General features: G+C 33.6%; 1 long non-coding RNA gene across 1 annotated transcript; it reads left to right on the top strand.

The window, feature by feature from the left end:
* The first annotated feature begins 1,943 nt into the window (after positions 1 to 1,943).
* On the top strand, positions 1,944 to 17,863 carry LOC120165259. Its single transcript, XR_005519787.1, has 4 exons — positions 1,944 to 1,954; positions 4,953 to 4,957; positions 10,088 to 10,102; positions 17,788 to 17,863. It is a non-coding gene; the product is annotated as an uncharacterized LOC120165259 (long non-coding RNA).
* Positions 17,864 to 24,110: the final 6,247 nt, after the last annotated feature.

The raw sequence follows: 24,110 nt of genomic DNA, 5'->3' as shown, positions 1-24,110 counted from the left end.
CAAATGTAGGATGAATTTCCTATGCTCGAGATGAATGCCACGATATGTTAGATGGTGATAAGACATTATAGTGTTAACCAAGGTGAGGAAGCCAAGGTGTTTGTTAAAGCGTCCAAGGTAATCAAGACCAAGTGTTCTCACCTAGCGATGAGGGCGTCGTTAGATCAAGTGGGGGAGAATGTCACGGGCTAAACTTTTGGGTGTTGGCCCAATTCTTGGAGAATTCTTACGAGTCCGTGAAGGATCAATTCCAAGGAGTCCGAGAGAAGCGACGAGGGTGTTACATGTTCGATAGAGGCAATTTTATCAAGGCTCTTGGATTCGAACCAAGACACGTGTGCGCAGATTTTTGTAGGAGAGTAATACAGAAGTTGGGCTTGCCCAAAACCATCAGACTTGGCCCGTTCTATAGAAGATTCCAGAAAAGATAATATTATCCAATAATTAAGGAGATAATTAATTAATTATAGATAATGTTGTATTTGATTTCAAATACCTTAGACATAGAGTTTTGGATAAGGTAAAATTCAATTTAAGTCGTCGATATACTTTGATCTAGACGTTGGATCTTGAAGGCCTCAACTATAATAGAGAGCTCATTCCTCTCATTTGTATTCAATTCAATAAATTACATTCTTTCAGAGTAATAAAACTCAAGCATTTACTCTTACTCTTATGAGAATTTTGTTTCTAGCTTTCTAGCCTTGTCGGCTTGTTCCCCTTTATACTAAAGCCTTTGCAGCTTATGTAACTGATCGTAAGGGCTGATAGCCTCGAGAGTGTTCCTTTCGAGTTCTTTCAAATTTCCAAAGTGATTCAAGTCGTGGTGGCTTAGAAAGTCCCCACAGTGCTCATGCTTCTGAGATTCCCTTCAACCTAGGTGGCTTGGATTAGCCTCAATTAAGCTTTGCTTTCGCGTCGCTGCCTAACCCTATCGGGTGTATTCATCGCTTAGTGAGCCAGAGACATACAAGGACGTGGTTAAGGCTGACTTAGGCATCATTTCGACCTAGAAATCATCTAAGTGCCGTAAGAATCGACTAGCAGAAGTCTAGCCCCGTGACACTAAGTTGCAACCAACTATCTTGATTTTTCAGGATCAAATCCCTCGACTTTCATGTTAATTTTCTTATTTTCTGTCATTTTAACAATATTTTATATTTTAAATGATGTATTTCAAAATCAAGTAATAGGTCTATGTCAATGGTTTAGGTGTTTATATATTTGCCAAAATACCTAAGTTAAGTGTTTTTTTCCTACTAATTTTCATCCAACCAGATGATAACATGTGTCACAATCTAATTAGAATAAATTTATTAAATTAAATTAAAATTAGGATGAAGTGATATATATAAATTGAGGACCAAATGTATAATATACTAATTGTGTTAACTACCACGTCAACACTTCTGTTAAATGTTAACAACAATTGGCTTGATTGGATATAATTAAATAGTTAGGTTATTTGATTGACAAAATTAAAAGATCGGTGGTTAAAGTATAATGGTTAAATGGTTAAGTGGTCAATGATATAATTTACCCTTTAGTGGGGAAAACGAAAACTTATTTTTGTGTAGTTTACCCCTTTTGTTGAACATTAATGATCATTTGTATAGTTTACCCTTTTTTTTAACATTAGTGATCATTTGTTTAGTTTACATTTTTAATTTTATAAATTCATTATATCACGTTAGCAATCCGTTAAAGGTCCAACGACAATTAACCCTAAGTGACCACATTATAATTAAATAAAACAAAAGTGGACAAACTTAATTAAATAAAAATAAAGTGATCAAATATTATTTTTTTGAATCGATTAGAGAAAAGTACAAAACTTAAACAAAAAGGATTAATCATGTAACTTACCCTTATTAAATTAGAAATGAAAACCATTCATTTACTTCCCTTCTTTCTTAAATAAAGATATTTTAATAAAGAATAAATTTTATATATAGTCACTCAATTGTTATTTACTTTTATTTTTGGTCATTAAATTTTTATTTTTTATTTTATATTTTAACTTTCAGAAAATATTTTTTTCTCAACCACTATTAGTTTTATGATGACAATACCAAAATGTTGTGTTTTTGCCTTTTTTATGAAACTAACCTAATATTTTAATCTTATTCTCTATGACATAAAACTTATCCAATTGTGTTCGACAGTGATCGATTGTTGTTTTACGAATTAATAGGCATCGAAGTGTTTTGTAATAGTGGATGATCAAATGAACCAAAATATAATTTAGTGACAATTTTAGAAAATAATTAAATGATCAAAAGATAATAAAATTAACGTTAAATAACTAAATCCATAATTTAATCCAAAATTTAAAAAGCGTAAGCACTTTTGTTGGGGTTGAATCTCACGTCTATTCTATAGGCATGGATGTGACTTTATCATTTCGTACTACACTATATAATATTTTTTGGTAAACTATTAAAATAGTCACCTAACTTTAATATGTTTCATTTTGTTTATCAATAATTTATTCTTATAAATAATCTCCGCCGTTAGAAAAAAATTCACATTTTAGTCCCTCAAATTCAACTTTACGGTTAAGTCACATATACGTGTAGACTATATTGTTCGAATTCAAGTAACTAAAGAAGGATAAATTCTTTTAAACATTAGGATCACTCCAAGAGATTAAACAATTTAACCGTTAAATATAGTACATCACATACATCACATGGTTAAAAAATATAATTTATTTATATAAAAAAATTTAAAATAAATATCACACGATAATATGCACCTCTAATTTCATAAGGTAAAATTCAAAAGATTATTAACTATGTTAAAATAATCATTTATACATTAAATTTCAAAAGTTACATAATGAATATTAACTTTGAATTTTATTATAAATGAGTATCGTGTCATTAGCTACAATTAAATGAGTGATGTTTATGCTAAATTTATGAAAATGTCTCCCCTCAATTGTAATTAAAATTTATTGTAACATCCTCAAATCGACGCAGGTGACCCGATCTGATCCGAGGTGTCACATTAGGGCCACCGGAGCGACCCACAATAAAAATCCAAGAAAAATTAATTTTTTTGTTAAAATGTGTAAAATCATAAAACAATTTATAAATAAAATACAAGTTCAGAAAACCATTCATATATTACAAGCAGAATTAAAATCATACAAGTTTCAGACTCAGTATAAAAAAATATCAAATGTGACCTACATGCCCCCTAATTACTCATTACACCGTACTCTGCAAGCAAACCCGAAGGAACTCCCAAAATTGAAGTTGATAGATGCATTGGATCGACTCTTTTAACCTGCAATGGTGAGTAAAGAGTGAGCTTTGGGAAGCTCAGTAATACATAACTACCAGATGAATGCAATAGGTCATTAGGTATAAGTAAAACATGAATTTTATTAATGTTACAGACATCATCATATTCTAGCGGTGAATTCAAATTTCATTAGCTAAGTCTTCAGTTACAAACAGGAATTTACGGTCTGAAGGAAGTATTCAGAGAGAGACAGATTCAGAAGATTGAATTGGGGAGTATAGTGTGTTTCAACAAAACAAAGAAAATGTGTACATATCCTTTAAAACATTAGTAGTTTAAAACATATTTTAAAACCACAGTAATACCCTCAAACCGAACACCGATACATAATTATGGGGAACTACATCCATAAGGACTTACCCTAGACCCATTGGGCGTAGGTGCCAACCTAAAGGAGCACCTTGGATCCATAAGGTCTCACCCTAGCAGAAGCGTAGAGGCCCACCTGAGGGTGTGCCCTCAGGCCCTTAAGGACTTACCCAATGCACACAGCAGAGGATCCACCCTGAGGGAGTACCTTAGGGTCCATAAGGTCTTGCCACTAGACATATTGGGCCCAAGAGCCCACCATAGGTCCATAAGGAATTATCATCTTGATCAGTGTTGAACCTACATGAGGAATTACCAACTTGATCGGAGCTTAACATACATACTCCAGAATCTTACCTAGACAGTATCTCAATAATCGGCTCATTCAGTAAATAGTAGATTTCATGATCCATAAATCAGGAATGATTATATTTTCCAGCGAAACAAGTAACTAGAGAGCACATATCATATTGTAACATCCTCAATACCGGGTTAGTGACTAAATTGGAAAATTTCAGATTTTGGTGATTAAAATAGAATGAATGAATAGTATAAAGATTTATATGAAATGTGTAGGATTTAATTGAAAGAAAGAAGGAATGGAAGGGCCAAAGAGTCATTTGCAAGGAAAATTTATTAAAGAAGGGATAAGGATATATATTAGTACAAGTGGGTTGAAAAGGAGAGAACAACAAAGGCTTCCAGAGTTCTCTTCTTCTTCTTCTTTCTTCCTTGTACGTGTGAACCAAAGCAAAGGTAAGATTTCTGATTATTGAGTTTCTTGTTAAATTTAATATTGGGTTTTGATTATTAGATGATAACTAAGCTTAAGGAAAGCTTAAGTTATCTTAACATCAAATGATGATTGAGTTAGGAGATTTAAGATTTGAAGTTCTTAAATGAATATAATGAATGAATTTTCGGGTTCAAAAAGAGGATTATGGGCAGAGTGCATCGATGCACATTCATAGTGCATCGATGCATCAGGTTAAAACCCAGAAATTGTTTGAAGTTGTATCGATTCATTGGTAGTGCATCAATGCACTCTTTAAAATAAAAACATCGAATGCAATTCATGCATCGATGCATAAGTAGTGCATCGATGCATCCCAACAATAATAATACATCGAATACCTTTTATGCACCGATGCATCAGTAGTGCATCGATGCATACCTTCATTAAAGATGAAATGACTTTTCTCTTAGTCTAAAGAGTGAATCATTAGAGTATATTAGTTTAAATACTGATATAGATCCATGTACGATTATGTAGATACTAAAAGTAAGCTTATTCCGGAACGATCAAAGGATTAGAATCAATCAAAGCAAAGCTAAGGTGAGTGCATACTATATGTATATTATATGGAATAAGACTTGTGATAAGTCTAATCCCTATGTTGATTTTTATAATACAGTAGTTGTGAACATGCATACATGATAATTATTGTGATACATGCATAAGATATATATATGTTCATGTGATATGATATGTGATATGACCTGTGATATGATAACATGATATAAAGTGATATGAGATACATGATCACAAGAGAAGTGATATGAGTACATGAACATATGAAATATAAGAATAATGCCCATAGTATACGATATGAGAATTATAGGTGTAATTGACATGCCAAGAGTCGAGGGTATAATAGTCCTTCGGGATGTAGTCCTTCGGGATGTAGGAGTCCTACGGGATGAATACTGAACTAAGGTTCGGTGTCCCTTGAGAGAATAGATACGAGCTGTGGTGACAACATTAGTGCACAACCTCAATGCACTCACATACCTCTAATCTCAATAATATACATGGGCTATGCAATTGAAATACCGATTTACAGTGAAAGTGATATAAGAAGGTAAGTTTCGTATGTGCATTATATTTTATCCGTGCGATAGATTACATGCATATTGAAATGTCATGATCCAATTGTAAGTATGAACATTCATAAGTTTATTTTTGCATATTCATTTATTGCCTTACTAGTCTATGACTTAGCGTGTAAGTGATTTACACGTAGGTACCAAGAATCAGGAAAAAGTGGAAATACGGACATCAATACTACTAAGAGATCATCAGAAGTAATTGACAAAGTATGTACTTGGTTATGTTATATATTAATATGGCATGTAATAAGTGTTAATTACGATACTCTGATCGATGTTTGTATTTTATGGTCTTTTAAATTAAAGTATTCGTTTTAATGAAAGTTTTAAAAATTCCCGGGATTTTCTTTAAGATTCAAAGTTTGAAAAGTCAATGTGACCCCTCAGACTTGTATTCGGGTCGGATATGAGTTAAGGGTGTTACATTTAATGGTATCAGAGCTACGGTTTAGTCGATTCTCGTATAAACCGAAGTCTAGAGTGTCTTATAAGGTATACATGCCAACAAAATAGTGGAAACTTCTGATCTGATGGAATAGTAAGTATGTTGTTTTGCTAATAGAACTATATGGTTGTATTTTTATAGATTCCGGACAAAGTAGATCTAGAAAGAAGCGGGAGGCGATAGACCTGCTGAAAGCATAATTCACCTGCCCTGGCCAGGCAGAGTGAAGAACAGACATCCTCTGGAATGCCTGTCAATGATCAATATATATTCTTTAGAACGTTAGATGCGGTATTGATGCGTTTTCAACCTCCTTACTTCAACTCCAAAAATGATATTGCGAAAGAGTTGAAGGGATTAGGAGCTCCAGAGTTTAAAGGGAAGCCAATGAAGGTCCTATTATACGGACCTTTGGCTTAATGACATGAAAGTCATGCTTACGGGACTTCATTGTTCTGATGCTGAGAAGCTGGATGGAGTAATTTCCTTTTTAATAGGACAAGCAAGGATCTGGTGGACCAATGTTACGTTGAGGATATCTAATGCTCAAGTAACTTGGTCATTATATTTAGAAGAATTCAAGCATAAGTACATTGGAGATCAATTTGTTCGTCAAATGAAGCAAGAGTTCATGAATTTAAAGCAATGGAATCACACTGTATATGAATACGAGTGTGAATTCAATAAGTTGAGTCGCTTTGCTACCGAGCTAGTTCCTACTGAAAATGATGCTTGTGAGTGGTTCGTAGAGGGTTTACATCCTCGGTTAAAGGAAATGTTGATTGTCTTGAATTTATCATCATTTCAAGAAGTAGTTAACCGTGCTAAGGCTCTGGAAAGAGCTCAGAATGAGAGGTTTGAAAATTCTAGAGCTCAGACAGTCAAAGAACGGGTGTTTCTTCGAGTTCTGCACCAAAAAAAGGGCAGAGATGCTGGTTTCGACCCCAGGTTAGATCAGAATCAGTGGCATCATCCACTAGAGGATCAATCAAATGAGAGGTAGACAAACTCAGTCAGTGGAATATGGAGCTGGAGAACTAATCAGAGTCAAGCCAGACAATGCCCTATTATGGAAAGAATTATTTAGGGGTATGTCGAATGATTTCTGGAGTCTACTTTAGATGTGGAGATGCCGGACATTTAGTTCGAGATTGTCCAATGTCAACTAGTGAATCTGTACAGCCAGAGAGGTCTGTTTCTGTAGCCCAGAGGGGAAGAGGTAGAGGCAGAGGAAGAAGTCAGTCAGAGTCCTCTGCTCAACAGGAGATACACTCCATTGCTCGAGTGTACAACCTCAAGACCAATGAGGGTTGTGATAACCCAGATATTATAACATGTACCTTTCTATTGTTTGACAAATGTGTTATCGTATTGATTGATCTGGGGTCTATATATTCATATTACTAGTACGTTAGTAAGAGAATTGAACATTCCTTTAGAAACTACTAGTAATGAAGTAATAGTGACGAATCCACTAGGCACAGTGCTCAGGTAAATATGGTGAGCCGAGGGTGTCCCATAAGGATTCAGGGAATTGAATTTCCTACTAATCTGATGGAATTACCTTTTGACGAATTCGAAGTGATACTGGGGATGGATTGGTTATATCGTTATTACGCTGATGTTGACTATAGATTGAAAAGAGTGACATTGAGAAGTTCCGAAGGAATAGAATTATTATATTTAGTGAAAGATGGAATCCATTAGCAAGTGATTTCAGTGATGACTGCAAAGAAGTTACTGCTACAGGGATGTCAAAGGTTTATTGCTAATGTACTGGATGTTAGAACCAAAGAGAAAGGGATTGAAGAGATTCCTATAGTCAGAGAGTTTCTCGATGTATTTCCTACAGAGTTGCCAGGTTTACCTCCTGACAGAGAGATAGAATTCCAGATTGAGATAATACCAGGAACAGCGCCCATTGCAATGGCACCATACAGAATGACTCCAAAGGAATTGCAAGAATTAAAGATTCAATTAAAAGAGTTATTGGACAAAGGGTTTATTAGACCAAGTGTATCACCTTGGGGAGCTCCAGTTTTATTTGTTAAGAAGAAAGATGGATCAATGCGTCTTTGTATCGATTACAGACAACTCAATAAAGTGACCATCAAGAACAAGTATCCACTTCCCCGAATCGACCATTTATTTGATCAATTAAAGGAAGCTTCAGTGTTCTCAAAAATTGATCTACGTTCGGGTTATCATCAATTAAATATTCAAGAAAAAAACATTTCGAAAACGGCGTTTAGAACAAGATATGGTCACTATGAATTTATCGTGATGCCGTTTGGAGTTACGAATGACCAGCTACTTTTATGGATTTAATGAACAGAATTTTCCACCGTATTGGATCAGTTTGTTGTGGTGTTTATTGATAATATTTTAATATATTCAAAGTCAGAAGAAGAGCATAGTTCACACTTACAGATTGTTTTACAGATTTTACGAGATAAGAAGCTTTATGCTAAATTCTCTAAATGTGAATTATGGTTGAATGAAGTGGCATTCATTGGACATGTAATTTCTGCATAAGGAGTTCGAGTGGATCCCCAAAAGATTAAAGTTATTCTAGAGTGGGAAGTTCTAAAGAATGTATCGGAAGTTAGAAGTTTTCTGAGGTTAGCTGGTTATTATCGAAGGTTTGTTAAAAACTTTTCGATTATAGCATACCCATGACTAAACTGTTGAAAAGGAAGTAAAATTTTTTTTGGACTCAGAATGTTAAGAGAGTTTTGAAAAGTTAAAGAAGATTCTTACAGAAGCTCCAGTGTTAGTTCAACCCGAGTCTGGAAAGAACTTTATAGTGTATAGTGATGCGTCTCATAGTGGTTTGGGATGCGTATTAATGCAAGAAGGCAAAGTGGTAGCCTATGCTTCGAGACAACTAAACCGCACGAGAAAAATTATCCAACACACGACCTAGAGATGGCGGCAGTAGTGTTTGCTTTAAAGATCTGGCGTCACTACTTGTATGGTGAAAAGTGCTACTTGTATACGGATCATAAGAGCTTAAAATACTTGATGACTCGGAAAGAGTTGAATTTAAGACAAAGAAGATGGGTGGAATTTCTCAAGGATTATGAGGTGGTGATTGATTTCCATTCTGGGAAGGCAAATGTGGTAGCTGATGCCTTGAGTCGAAAGACGTTTGTAGCTTTGCGAACTCTTGATGCTAGATTATCATTAAGAGAAGATGGTGCAATTTGTGCAAAACTGACAGTCAAGCCCGTATGGCTAAATCAAATTAAAGAATTACAAGTTAAAGATGAAAAGTGTTTAAAGATGATACAACAGATAAAGAATGGAGAGGGTACGGATTATGAGATTAAGTCTGATGAGAACTTGTATTATCAAGAAAGATTAGTAATTCCGGATGATGATGAATTAAAGAATGATTTGTTAACAGAAGCTCATTATAGTCCATTGACATGCATCCAGGAGGGAACAAATGTATGGATCTCAAGAGTCGATATTGGTGGCCGGGAATGAAGAAAGACATTACGAAATTTGTATCAAAGTGTTTGACTTGTCAACAAGTCAAAGCTGAACATCAAGCTCCGTCAGGATTGTTACAACCGATTTCAATTCCTCAATGGAAATGGGAAAACATAACGATGGATTTTTGTTTTGCCTTTAACTCCGAACAAAAAGGATTCAATTTGGGTAATCGTGGATAGATTGACTAAGTCAGCCCATTTTATTCCAGTACGAACTAATTACTCCATGGATAGGTATGCTGAGTTGTATATTAGAGAGATTATACGGTTGCATGGTGTACCTATTTCCATAGTTTCTGATCGGGATCCTAGATTCACATCACGATTTTGGAAGTCATTACATAGAGAACTGGGAACTCGGTTAAACTTCAGTACAACGTTTCATCCTCAAACCGATGGTCAATCGGAGCGAACTATTCAAATTCTGGAGGATATGCTAAGAGCTTGTGTTATTGAATTCAAAGGATCGTGGGAAAGGTATTTATCACTTGCTGAATTTGCATACAACAATAGTTATCAGTCAAGCATCAAAATGGCTCCCTATGAAGCTCTATACGGAAGAAGATGTTGTACGCCCTTGAACTGGTATGAACTTAAGGATCGAGAAGTTATTGGTCCTGAGTTGATTCAGAATACGAAAGAGAAAGTTCAAGTAATTCAGAATAATCTGAAAACTACAGCTGATAGACAGAAATCGTATGCTGATTTAAAAAGGAAAGAAATTGAATTTCAAGTCGGAGATAAAGTGTTCTTGAAAGTGTCTCCGTGGAAGAAAATATTGAGGTTTGGACGTAAAGGAAAGTTGAGTCCTCGGTTCATTAGACCTTATGAGATTACTAAGAGGGTAGGATCAGTAGCATATCAGTTAGTTTTGCCACCTGAAATGGAAAAGATACACAATGTTTTTCATGTCTCAATGCTTAGGAAATATAGATCTAATCCATCTCACATTGTGACTCCTGAAGAAATTGAAGTCCGACCAGATTTAACTTATGAGGAAGAACCTGTTCAAATATTAGCTCACGAAGTTAAACAACTAAGGAACAAGACTATTCCATTGGTTAAGGTCTTTTGGAGGAATCACAAAGTAGAGGAAGCAACATGGGAACGTGAAGAGGACATAATGATTAAGTACCCCTACCTCTTTGCATAATGAAAATTCGAGGACGAATTTTCTTAAGGGGGAGAGTTGTAACATCCTCAATACCGGGTTAGTGACTAAATTGGAAAATTTTAGATTTTGGTGATTAAAATAGAATGAATGAATAGTATAAAGATTTATATGTAAATGATTGTGTAGGATTTAATTGAAAGAAAGAAGGAATGAAAGGGCCAAAGAGTCATTTGCAAGGAAAATTTATTAAAGAATGGATAAGGATATATATGAGTAAAAGTGGGTTGAAAATGAGAGAACAACAAAGGCTTTCAGAGTTCTTTTCTTCTTCTTCTTCTTTCTTCCTTGTACGTGTGAACCAAAGCAAAGGTAAGATTTCTGATTATTGAGTTTCTTGTTAAATTTAATATTGGGTTTTGATTATTAGATGAAAACTAAGCTTAAGGAAAGCTTAAGTTATCTTAATATCAAAGGATGATTGAGTTAGGAGAGATTTAAGATTTAAAGTTCTTAAATGAAATCTTGGAATAGAGTTCATAACTAGAATTGAAAGTTATATTTGACTTGTCATCAATCTAGTTAAGATATACGAAGTGTTAAAAGCGGAATTCAAACATGTTGATTTATTAATGTAATTCTTGAATTACATATGAAGGATAGGATTTGAAGGTTTAAGATGAAATAAATGAGTATAAATTGGTTTAAGGATGTGTACTAGAGTTAAGAATGAAAAAAAAGGACATGAAGGATTTAATCCAAAATGAATGAATTTTCGGATTCAAAAAGAGGATTCTGGGCAGAGTGCATCGATGCACATTCATAGTGCATCGATGCATCAAGGTTAAAACCCAGAAATTGTTTGAAGGTGTATCGATGCATTGGTAGTGCATCGATGCACTCTTTTAAAATAAAAACATCGAATGCAATTCATGCATCGATGCATAAGTAGTGCATCGATGCATCCCATTAATAATGAAACATCGAATACAATTGGTGCATCGATGCATAAGGAGTGCATCGATGCATCCCAGCAATAATAATACATCGAATACCTTTTATGCACCGATGCATCAGTAGTGAATCGATGCATACCTTCATTAAAAGATGAAATTGACTTTTCTCTTAGTCTAAAGAGTGAATCATTAGAGTATATTAGTTATAATACTGATATAGATCCATGTGTGATTATGTAGATACTAAAAGTAAGCTTATTCCAGAACAATCAAAGGATTAGAATCAAAGCAAAGTAAAGCTAAGGTGAGTGCATACTATATGTATATTATAATGGAATAAGACTTGTGATAAGTCTAATCCCTATGTTGATTTTTATAATATAGTAGTTGTGAACATGCATACATGATAATTATTGTGATACACGCATAAGATATATATATGTTCATGTGATATGATATGTGATATGACCTGTGATATGAGAACATGATATGAAGTGATATGAGATACATGATCACAAGAGAAATGATATGAGTACATGAACATATGAAATATAAGAATAATGCCCATAGTATAAGATATGAGAATTATAGGTGTAATTGGCATGCCAAGAGTTGAGGGTATAATAATCCTTCGAGACGTAGTCCTTCGGGATGTAGTCCTTCGGGATGTAGTCCTTCGGGATGTAGGAGTCCTACGGGACGAATACTGAACTAAGGTTTGGTGCCCCATGAGGGAATAAATACGAGCTGTGGTGATAGCATTAGTGCATAACCTCAATGCACTCACATACCTCTAATCTCAATAATATACATGGGCTATGCAATTGAAATACCGATTTACAGTGAAACTGATACAAGAAGGTAAGTTTCGTATGTGCATTATATGTTATCGTGCAATAGATACATGCATATTGAAATGTCATGATCCAATTGTAAGTATGAACATTCATAAGTTTATTGTTGCATATTCATTTATTGCCTCACTAAGTCTATGACTTAGCGTGTAAGTGATTTACACGTAGGTACCAAGAATCAGGAAAAGTGGAAATACAGACAGCAATACTACTAAGAGATCAGATCAGAAGTAGTTGACAAAGTATGTACTTGGTTATGTATAGAATGTTGGCATGTAATACGTGTTAATTACGAATACTCTGATCGATTTTGTATTTTATGGTCTTATGTAAATTAAAGTATTTCGTTTTAATGAAAGTTTTAAAAATTCTCGGGATTTTCTTTAAGAGTCAAAGTTTGAAAAGTCAATGTGACACCTCAGACTTGTATTCGGGTCGGATATGAGTTAAGGGTGTTACACATATAGCCATAGTTCATAAACAATAAATTAGTAACTTCAGTAAACCACATTTCAGGATAGATAAAATAATCATATAACACGTGGGGAACACACTAGAGGATCAAGTTATTTTCCAAAGGTACTTAGCAATTATCAACCAAGGAAAACACAAAACTTTTGTAATCCGATTGAATTTCATAAATGAGATTCATATAAAAAGGGGGTTTGATAGCTATTGGATTCAATAGTCATTCGAGAAGTGATTTATTAAGATCATATAGTATTAAGATATTTTTCGAATGAACTAAGTAATCATGAATGTATTCAGAATACTTTACATTGGAGTTACTTGAGGTTTTAGATATGACAGAAGTGATTCTATTATTTAGGCCATCAGAGGCATTTTAGACATTTTGGTTTCTTGAATAATTCTTCGTAATTTAACCCATGAAGAGTAAAACAATAATTTACAATATTTAGGATTTATATCGAATTATTAGGATTTTGAGTCAAATTAAACTAACAAATCTCAACACTGCGATACTTGCCAATCATTCAGACCGATGTACTTCACCATTATTCACTTCTTAATACTGATTGCTCTAGTTAAACTAACCACATTCAGAATCATCGATGAATGGATCTTAGGGAGACGAACATGTATTCTATCGGTATTTATTTCATTTTTGTATTTCAACAGTATCAATAAATGTTAACATGCTTGATTCATGGTTCATAACCCTTATAGACGGTACAATATATAAGTTCATCAGCGTTTCCAGACTTATCCAGGTCATCCACTTAATTCAAAGTTATTGAAGGTACGTAGGTCATTTAGTATTCAAGTTTATCCATGTTATTTCAGAGTTTTCAGAGTAATTCTATCATTTCATCAATTCGGATATGTATAATACTTTCATTCAGTTCAACTTTATCATATAATATAATCATTTCAAGTAATTCAAACTTGTAAAGTACTTTCAATAATTTAGCCTTCGAGTGTTCGCTTAGGAATTAGAAATTTTAGGTAATTTCCCATTTCGATGATGTTTCATGCATTTCATTTCATTTTGACATATACATTACTTCTGGCAAATTAGTCTTTAGAAGTTTATTCAAGAATTAGAATTTTAAATCTTTTACCATCTAAAAAGTTATGATTGATTAATAGGGCTATTTTCACTTTCAGGGACAATCATTGTCTTTTACATCACACAAGTATTTTTGTAGTTTCTTATCCAAGTATTTTCGACATTTGACCTTTAATGAGATTAATTAGAATTTACGAGTCCTGTGATTAATTGATTTACTAATTAAATCACTAAACTTATATTTATCTTTTATCGATCTTCTAGTTCCTTACATGAGTCAATTGAGTCTTATTGGGTTTACTGTCTTTATATCGTATTCAATTCAAGTCCATCAATAATTAACTCTATGTAATTGACCAATAGCTCTAATCATGCATTAACAAATCACCAACATGTATCATAAAGCATGCATAGGGTAGTAAAGTATTACCTCAATTTTCAAGTCACATCATTTAACCAATTAAACTCTATTTGATTGCCCTCAAACTTTAATTACATGTCTCATAATGTATCGGATACATGGCCAAACCAATTACATTAGAAACGAAACTTAAACGTGAAAATTTGCATTGAATTGGGAGATAAAATGTCAAAAAATAGCTTACTGAGTTCAAATTTAGAAAAATGGACTATAGATTCGGACTTATGACGTCGAAAAACATAAAATATGACTTTTCAAAAATTTTAACTTTTTTGTCAAAGCCAATGGTCAAACTGGTCAAAGTTAAAGTCAACGGGCATGTCAAAGTCAACGGTTTGGGTCAAGGTAAACGAGTCGAATGATTTGGGTTGACTCGGTTTGATCAGAGTTGACTCAGATTGGTTCGAGTTGGCTCGAACCGATTCTAGGAGAGTCCAAGCCAAGGGAGGAGCTTTACGCGCACGAGACGATGCGTGATAGCGGTGAAAAGTTTTGAGATGGTAGCCCGACTACTCTGGGGAGCATCCAAACCTTATTATCAAGCCATACCAATACCTAAAATAAGCTAAAATCATCAGAAACAAAAGCAAAGGGCTGAAACGCTTACCCACACCGGCGATGAAGGAAAACAACTACGACAACCTAACCCAAGGGCTGGGGTTTTAAGCGTACGGAGGAGAGGAGCTCGGTGATGCAGGCGGTGAGGCGGGAAGACACCTAGTTTAGCGACAAACGGGGGAAAAGAAGCGGTAACACAAGGTTTTCCTTCATCGATTTATGATGATCGATGATCTATTCAAGGTTGTTGACGACTTGGGGAAGGTCGCGAAAGGACTCCGGTTCGACTGGTGATGTCGAAACACCACAACGGTGGCCAGAGCGGGCAAATAGGTGAAGGGGTACTGCGACACTAAGGATTTTGGGGATTTCACAGGAATTGGAAGGGTTCTGAAAATGGGGTGGGTTATACCAACGAAAACACAATACCTATATTTATTAAATTAGTCACAAACAGTGACTTAGGCTAGATGACTGGCCATACCTTAGGTCCCGGGTTCAAACCATCCTAGCAACCAACTTCCTATTTTTTTCCAGTGACCAAAAAATTGGGTAAATTCAGGGTTCCTTTAACTTTCCAAACTTGTTAACCCATAATCTTTCAGAACTACCCATTTTGATCCCTTAATTAAATAAAATAATTTAAATAAATTTTAAATTAAATTCGGGTGTGACATTTATTTTAATATTTCTAAGTAATGATTTTTAAAAAAACAAAGTTTTTAAAAATACATGAAAATTCACAATTTAGTTTTTTTTATTAGTAGATATATTATCTTTCTAAAATTAAATACCAAGATTTGAACCCATATAAAATGGAACAACATAAACATCTTTGATCACTTGACCGATTGATAGACCTCTCATAATTCATTTTTAAGGTTTTAAAAATATTTTTAAAAATTATAATTTTATGAAATTTTAATTAATCAAATTATATTATTATTATTTAGTTTTGATTATATTTATAAAATTAAAATTCAATAATTTTTTTAATCAAATAATTTCAATTATAAAAAGTCAAAATCGTTTTTTTAAACAATACGATTCAATTATTTAACTTTTGTTTAAGAAAATCAAATATAATTTAAAAATAATACATCTAATAAATTATAATATCATATCGATAAAAATTATATTCAAACTTAAATTAAAATAATATTAATTGTTAACACAATATCAAATAATTCATATTATATTACAAATTAATAATGTACTTATACAAAAAGGCTAAAAAAAAAGATGTGAAGTTTAAGACTAATTGAAAAAAAGATTCAAGGAGTAAGAGTTAATTTATACCAAATATGAAAATTGAAAGCATTTTAATCATGGGAGGGACCAAGTAAAAAGGAAGAGCCTAAGGGGTTGTTTGTTTGCCTCTTAATGGAACAATTCAGTGTTGTTTCGCACCTCTGGATGATTCAGTGCTGACTGATTCAGCAAAATAATGCTGAATAATTTAGCACAGAAGTACATTCTGAATGATTCAGAGCCATTATCAAACAACATGTCATATTCAGAGCTAATTCATTCAGAGCCTCTGAATCATTCAGCATTTAATCATTCAGCGCTTAATCATTCTGAAGTAAACAAACAACCCCTAACTTTCCCTTATATGCTTGAAAAGGACTAAGGGTGTGTTTGGATGGAGGTTTTTAGGATTCCCAGTATGAATATTTTTTTCCTTACCAAGGATACCCATGTTTGGTTGAGTATCCTTTCCCAAGTGAAGGTAATATTTGTTTCCCAACAGTGAATATTCTTGGGAATGTATTCCCCACACCCCTTAGGTATTCTTTCATTCCGTCTGTTAAGGGCTAAAATACCCATGTTTTCCCGTTTCCATCGCGATATCTTTGTATGTCTCTCTGCCATTTTCGTGATCGTTTACCATCCATTTTCGTGTATTAAGGCCTCTGTAGTCTTCGTCCCAAGCGAAGCATCATGCCGCTGTCGCCTATTTGCAGACACCAACATGTATGTCTCTCTTCTCCTTCGCACTCTGCCATTTTCTTGATCCAAAACTATCCTTTTTGTGTCATTTTCACAGCAACATCCATTTTTGAAATTCCATCGACTTTATCTCCGTTGGGTGCCATTTTCTTCCCTGTTTGTTGTTGTTATTGTTGTTTGTTTCTGATTAAAAATTCATCGACTGTTGTTTTGAATCTTTTTTGTGTGTGTAGGCTTTCATGATTCACTGTCTTGGGTTACAGTTGTCTCATTCATAAGGAATAAAAACCCTTTCTTCTTCTTCTTGTTTTTTTAATATACTTTTGTTGTCTGGGTCTGTGAAAATGTATGATGAAGATTGCTTTCTAATCAAAGCAATCTAATGTTTAAGCTTTACTCCAACTTTCTTTGGTTTGAGGTAAATCTAAAATCTTAGACTTGGCCATGTGAGGCTCGAGATAAAATTTTATGTTTTTCAAATCAGTTCCGACTGCTAAATCAGTAATTGTTGCATACCTTGGCTATAAAAAGTTAAAAAAATAATATTATATCAGTAAGAAAGTCTAGACTTAGAGAAGGTGGAGCATATTCCAAAATTTCCCCCCCCCCCTTACAATTGTAACCGCAGCTGGGATTAGGAACTTTTGGAACCCATCTTCTTTGGTTGATTCAATTTGGTCTTTTTGAGGTTCTTTAATTTTTATTTATTTATTTATTTATTTTACTTTCTTGATCTTAGAAGAAGCAAAACCCAAATCAAATATCACCTTAAACAACCATTAATTACCATAAAATGATGTAAAGAATCATCACAATTACCATAGTTTACTGCATATTCGGTAAATTGAAAGTGAAGGAGTGAACCTGGTAAGCAAGTATCTATTGTTGAAGAGCCTCAATTGTTGGACTAATGAAGTAGGCAACTCAAACATATTAAGAAAAGAAAGGTAAAAGTGTTGGTTTTGGTTTCTTTTTATGAACAAACAAAGCAAACCCAAAGCGCAAAAGTTGAAAAAGAAAAGGATAAAAGATTAAAAACCGGAGTTTTTAAACTTTTGGATTTCCAGACATAGATAGGGACATGAAGACATGCATCAAGGGGAAGTCAGGTTAAAGAATTATCCTCTTCTTTTTCTCTCAAACATACAAAGGATAAGGCAAGAAAAGATATAAACATTGATTTATGGAGTGGTAACTTTGGTACTGCTTACGAGCTTGCCTTTATCTCTTACACGTGGTTGATGTTAGCCCCACATGTTATTAGATATGTGGAAGAGAAAGAAGAGAGAATCTCAAGTTTTGAAAACAATTGAACCGAACAGACATGTAAAATCTCCACATACACCTTTCTAGGCTATAAACAATACATGCATCCATTTAGTTTTGGAAGGTTCTACTCCCCTCAAATGTAGTTTCTTGAAAGTGCTTGTAGGAAATCATTCTGGTCAGATATAAGCAGTAAACATTTATCATCTCTGAAATCTGTTTATCTTGAATAAAAAATTTGTTTTTAGATTTCTTTGCTAAATATAATTTTCAGATGGAATTCATGAAATTGGAAGTGTAGAGTTGTTGAACAAGACATTCTACATATGCTCTCAAACTTGGCCAATAAACTATATCTTCCTCATTCACTATAGTTTTGTCACATCAATAAAGTCCATAATGCGAGTCCAAGGATATTTTCATCTCGAGTCTTGATTAACAAGAGATGGAAGTACTTGGAAGAAAAAATGATAATCTATGAATAGGTAACTATTTTGTCACATTCCCTGATTCCCTGCTCACCAGAATGTAGTTCCAATACTGCTTCATCCATGGAGTCTTGATAAAGAAGAGATCAGGTGCTTTGAAGACAAAAGAGAGTGTCTTTAAATAGATAACTGTCATATATGGAATAGAGTGGATATTCACCTTACTGTCCTGCCATTAATGCAACATGTATTAGCTGAAATATTTGTATATTGAATAATCTCTCTTCAATTGCTCAAGTCCAATTAATTTAGACGACATATATATTAATATATAGATCATTCTATTCAAGGCATCAACAACCTTCTATTTACTTTCTACTTAAATTTTCATTATGGGCAGTGTGGTTAAGTATGTCTTTCCAGGTTTAGCAATCTTGTCATTTTTCCTTGCCACATTTGGGCCACTATCATATACTGTTGAACAAGAAAATAGCAAGTGGTAGTCATAGGCACAATGTTGCCCCACATATCATCTTTATATACAAAGTTCCACAAAACTGCTAGTAAAAATCAATATCCAGAATTAGGTGCAGTGGTATGATTCTTGCATAGGGTACAAGAGGTCCCAAGTTATATGACCATAAAACTGGGAATTAAGTCAACTCAAAAAGTGGAATAATATAGAAGCTTAACTTGATATACAGAACATTAATTGAGCAGTCACTAACTGCCTAAGTGTGGTCGGGTGGATGAGACTCTTTTTCTATCATAATATACAAAATCCAAGAACTAACTTAACCCTAGGCTCAAAGCAGTTGGAAAAAAAATCAAAGAATGCTCATGAAACACTAAAATGTATATGTAGAAATTGAGAAATTATCAGTCGAAAACATCCACTTACCTTGTACAAAAATCAAGATAAATTAGTAAATAGTATAATAGAACAAATAACACGAGAAGTCGTTAAGCTCCATAGCAGCAACTAATAAGTGGTTACTGGTTAGTTTATGAGGAGTAGGGCGGTCCATTTAAATGACTGGAAAATGGTGGAAGAACGAAGGGAAAGCTTGAAGTGGTTAATTTCCATGGTTTTCTTGTTCAACAGTATATGATAGTTAGACTCTGTAGAAATATGAATATAATTAGGTCTTATTTTTTACTGAATTTTGAATTATTACATAAGTCAAAACCACCGAGGCTACTGAATCAGCTAAATAATCAGACGGAGTGAGTAGTTGTTTGATCTTGTCTTTCATCTTCTAACTGCAGCCATGTTAAATTACAGAATTTTCTTGTGGTGCCAACTGCCTAGTTGAGGTCTTGGCGGTTCTTTATTTTGAGTCTAGGTTCTAAAACTGTTAACAATTGCCTGTAAGTTGAGGTCAGATTGCTAAAAATGTATGACATTTCTATGTGATATGGTTGATACCCATCAATAGGGAAATTTGGACAGATGAGCAGTAAGATTATATTGTCTTTAACAGTTGAACTGGTCAGAATTGAAAATTTCAATTGCTCTTTCATGAGATCTTACTAGTTAAATTTGAAAATCTTTTCCTTGATCAAAAAAATAAAATAAATAGATTTTCAGATTTAAGTTACTTAAAAAAAACTGGGAAGTGAGTAAAATGGTTAATAGGGTTGTTTTTTAAGGGTGAAACAGGTTGAGGTTTAAAAGCAAACAAAGAAATGTGTGGCTACCTACTTGTTTTACAGTAACTTGCTGAACTGTATTTACATAGTTGCTCTTCTATCATCATTTTGTTATAGTGCCATTTTTATTACGTTCAATTATTTTTATTGTGATGACAAACAATTGTTCTTGTTAAATATTATTATTTTCTAATATTAAAATGTTTGTTAATAAAAAAACAGTTAAGGCTCGTTTACCAATACGAAAGAAGACGCATATCGCCACAATTCTTATTTTACAACTGCAAATGATGGAGATTGTGTGTCATATGCTTTTGGTTATTTCAGTTATTCTTAGAAAATATAAAAATCGACCTAAAATAACTTATGTACATGAAAGACTTCATAGACATAATATTAGATCACTTAATTTACATAAAATTGTATTTGAAAGTGATCAACAAAGTGTTGATAATTGTCGAAGGGATAAGAGAGCATTTATCAAATTGTGTCACCTATTACAAAGTCAAGGTGGGTTAAAAGAGAGTCGATATATGTCTATAGAAGAAATGGTTATTACTTTCCTTCATATTATATCCCACCATATTAAGATTAGTGTTTTAAAACGTCAAACAATAAGATCTAGTGAAACAATTAGTAGAGTTCTCCATATAGTGTTAGCTTCAGTCTTGAAATTGCATCCGATCCTTTTTAGAAAACTAGAATCGATACAAGATAATTCAACAGACGATAGATGGAAATGGTTTAAGGTATTGTATCATAATTCTGGACTTTCTTTTAAGTTAATTAGTAATGCTTAATACATAAATGCAATTTAAATTTATTTGATGAATATAGGGATGTTTGGGTGCGGTCAATGTAGCTGCAATCGATAAACCTAGATACAAAACAAGAAAAAATGAAATTACGACAAATGTACTTGGTGTTTGCACATCAAACATGCAATTCATTTATGTTTTACCTGGGTGGGAAGGTTCTGCAGCTGATGGTAGAATACTCAGAGATGCCATTAGTAGAAGAAATGGTTTAAATGTTCCACAAGGTAAATTATTAGGTCATTAATATATATAAAAGAATGTAAAATTCTTCCAAGTTTTGTATATTAATTTACTTTTTAAATTAAAATAATATAGGGTGTTACTACTTATGTGATGCTGGATACACGAATGGAGATGGATTTCTTGCACCATATAGAGGTCAAAGATACCACTTGAATGATTGGAGAGAAGGACACCAACCTACCACCCCTCAAGAATATTTCAACATGAAACATTCTCAAGCTAGGAATTGCATTGAGAGATGCTTCGGCATATTGAAAGCGAGATGGGTAATTTTAAGGGAAAAATCATTTTATCCAGTGAAAACACAATGTAGACTCATTTCAGCTTGTTGTCTTCTCCATAATTTCATAAGATCTGAGATGCCAATCGATCCTATTGAATCTGACTATACTGAAGATAGTAGGCATGTTGAAGAGATTAATGAAGTAGAAATGATCAGACATTGTGAGCCAAGCAGTGCTTGGACTGAGTGGAGAGACAAATTAGCAGAAGATATGTTTACTAGTTGGTTGGCGTCACGTACTTTAGGATAGATGTTATTTTATGTTATGTATGACTTCCACCTTCTATTTTATCTAATGTTAGTGGTCATTACTTTCATGTATTTGACATCTTTATATTTTATGGCATAACTTTATTAAATTTTCTGTAATTCTCTTCTATAAAATTCAAATTTTATTTGTTATGGACATTCATTACTTATGTCATTCACTACATTTGATTTATATTATGTTACTATTTTAAATTTCATTTATGATTAGCATTGACAATGATGACATGTTTTTATTATGTTATACATTTTTTATATACATCTTCTTAGATTGTTTCGAAGAGAAATATGTCAACATCAAATATGGAATCTCAAAGGGGGGAAAAACCACCGACATCTAGAAAGGTTAAGTCTATAGTAACTAAAAGGACATGGACTAAAGAGGAGGAGGATGCACTTGTTGAATGTTTACACATTTTGGCTGAAGACCCACATTGGAAAGCTGATAATGGAACATTTAGATCAGGTTATCTATCTAATCTTGAAAAGATGTTAGAAATCAAGCTTCCAACATCACAAATTAGGGCCCATCCATATATTGAATCTAGAGTGAAGCTACTCAAAAGACAATACAATGCTTTATCTGAAATGCTGAATATTGGAAGTGGATTCGGTTGGAATGAAGAAGAAAAATGTTTAACTGCACCAAAGGATGTGTTTGATGATTGGGTTAGAGTAAGTATTTAAATTGAATTTATCTTCTTTCTATACTCTTTCTTATCTACTTAGCTTTGTAATATTTATTAAATTTGCGATTTTATTATATTGTAGAGTCATCCAACTGCTGTTGGATTAAGAAACAAGTCATTTCCATTCTTTGATGACTTTGTTCATATATTTGGAAAAGAAAGAGCTACATGAATAGCAGCGAAGACAGCAACTGATGCAGTGGAACATATTGATGTTGAAGACAATGCATTTATAGATGCATTACTTGAAGAAGAGTGAATAAGAGATTCTGAATCAAGAGAGGATGTTGGTGCTTCAACTTGCCATCTGATGCTACTGCCTCTACCCCTACAATGAAAAAAGTAGCTAGCACGAAAAGGTCTCGAAGTGATGATGGGTTAACCGAGCTTGTACAAGAGATAAGTAAGTTCGGCGCTGAATACCGAGAAACTGCCAAAGAAATTAAGGATATTACTGCTTTATTGAAAAAGGAGGCAGAAGGAAATGATCGAAGAATGTCGATTTTCACTGAAATAATGAAAATTGAAGGACTGTCCACTGATGAAATGCTTACTGCAGGAGAGTATATTAGCAAAGATGCGCACAAGGTAGATTTCTTCTTTTCTTTGCCAAAAGAATTCAAGAAAGATTATGTGATTAAGTAATTGGTTGAATGCCGTCAATTTAGACCATCATTTTGAATGTCGTCCTTCTACAATTATGTCGATCTCTTTTTGATTATGCCTTTAGAATATGGTCTCAACTTTTTTGTGTAGCTTAGCCAAGTATATGTCAATCTTTTGACTTGAAGAATTTGGTGTGTATATAATATAGCCAACATATATGATTACGTTTAAAATGTCATAGCTATTATCTTTTGTAAGTCTGAACATTGTACAATCTTTTGATGGTTAATGTTATACTTCTTTTTGTTATGTAGTATATGAGTTGCAAGTAATGTGCTAGTTTTCAAATCTCATGGAGCAGCAGTTCTATTATCTACTTTAAGGAACTGCAAAAGTGAGAAACACGGTAAACTTTGTTTTGAAAACCTAGAGAAGAAGCAGTCTTTTACGTGTTAAGATTAAGTTAGCATTCTAAAACATAGTCAGTATTATTTTGAATATGATTGGAGATAATTTGTTTGCATTGGTAAAATATAATATTCAGGTGAGGTAGAAAAAGTGTCTCCGAAGAAGCAGGATCCCAACCACAGTTTTGTTTGCATTGGTAAAATAAATAAGATCACTTAAGCTATCGTCATTAAGTAACTGTAATTCTAACGAAAAACCTAACTCCGCATGCATACATTGCCTTTTTATACATTTCATCAGGATATTGCAGCATGATTTGTGGGGGCCGACAAATCCATCTGCTTTTCTTTCTAAGAAGGACCTTACAAATGCAAACAAGAAAAAAGTTTCTCCCAAAATGTCAGCTAAGCATCATCTTGAGGATATGTAACGACCGTCTTGTTCAAGCTTTTGTTGATTACCAAACAACAATACCATGATAAAGGGAAAATTAAAGCCATGTATTCATAATCACAGAAAAGCTCTTACTTGCCAAGTCCGCCGGTGCAGATTACAGATTTGGAGGGCATAATTGCGAAGGAGTATAGTTTTGGTTTATATACTGCCACA

Source organism: Hibiscus syriacus, unplaced genomic scaffold (assembly GCF_006381635.1).
Source record: "Hibiscus syriacus cultivar Baekdansim isolate YM2019G1 unplaced genomic scaffold, ASM638163v2 tig00111582_pilon, whole genome shotgun sequence".
NCBI lineage: Eukaryota > Viridiplantae > Streptophyta > Magnoliopsida > Malvales > Malvaceae > Hibiscus > Hibiscus syriacus.
The sequence above is the reverse complement of the archived record's forward strand: the minus strand, read 5'-3'. Positions and strand labels throughout refer to the sequence as shown.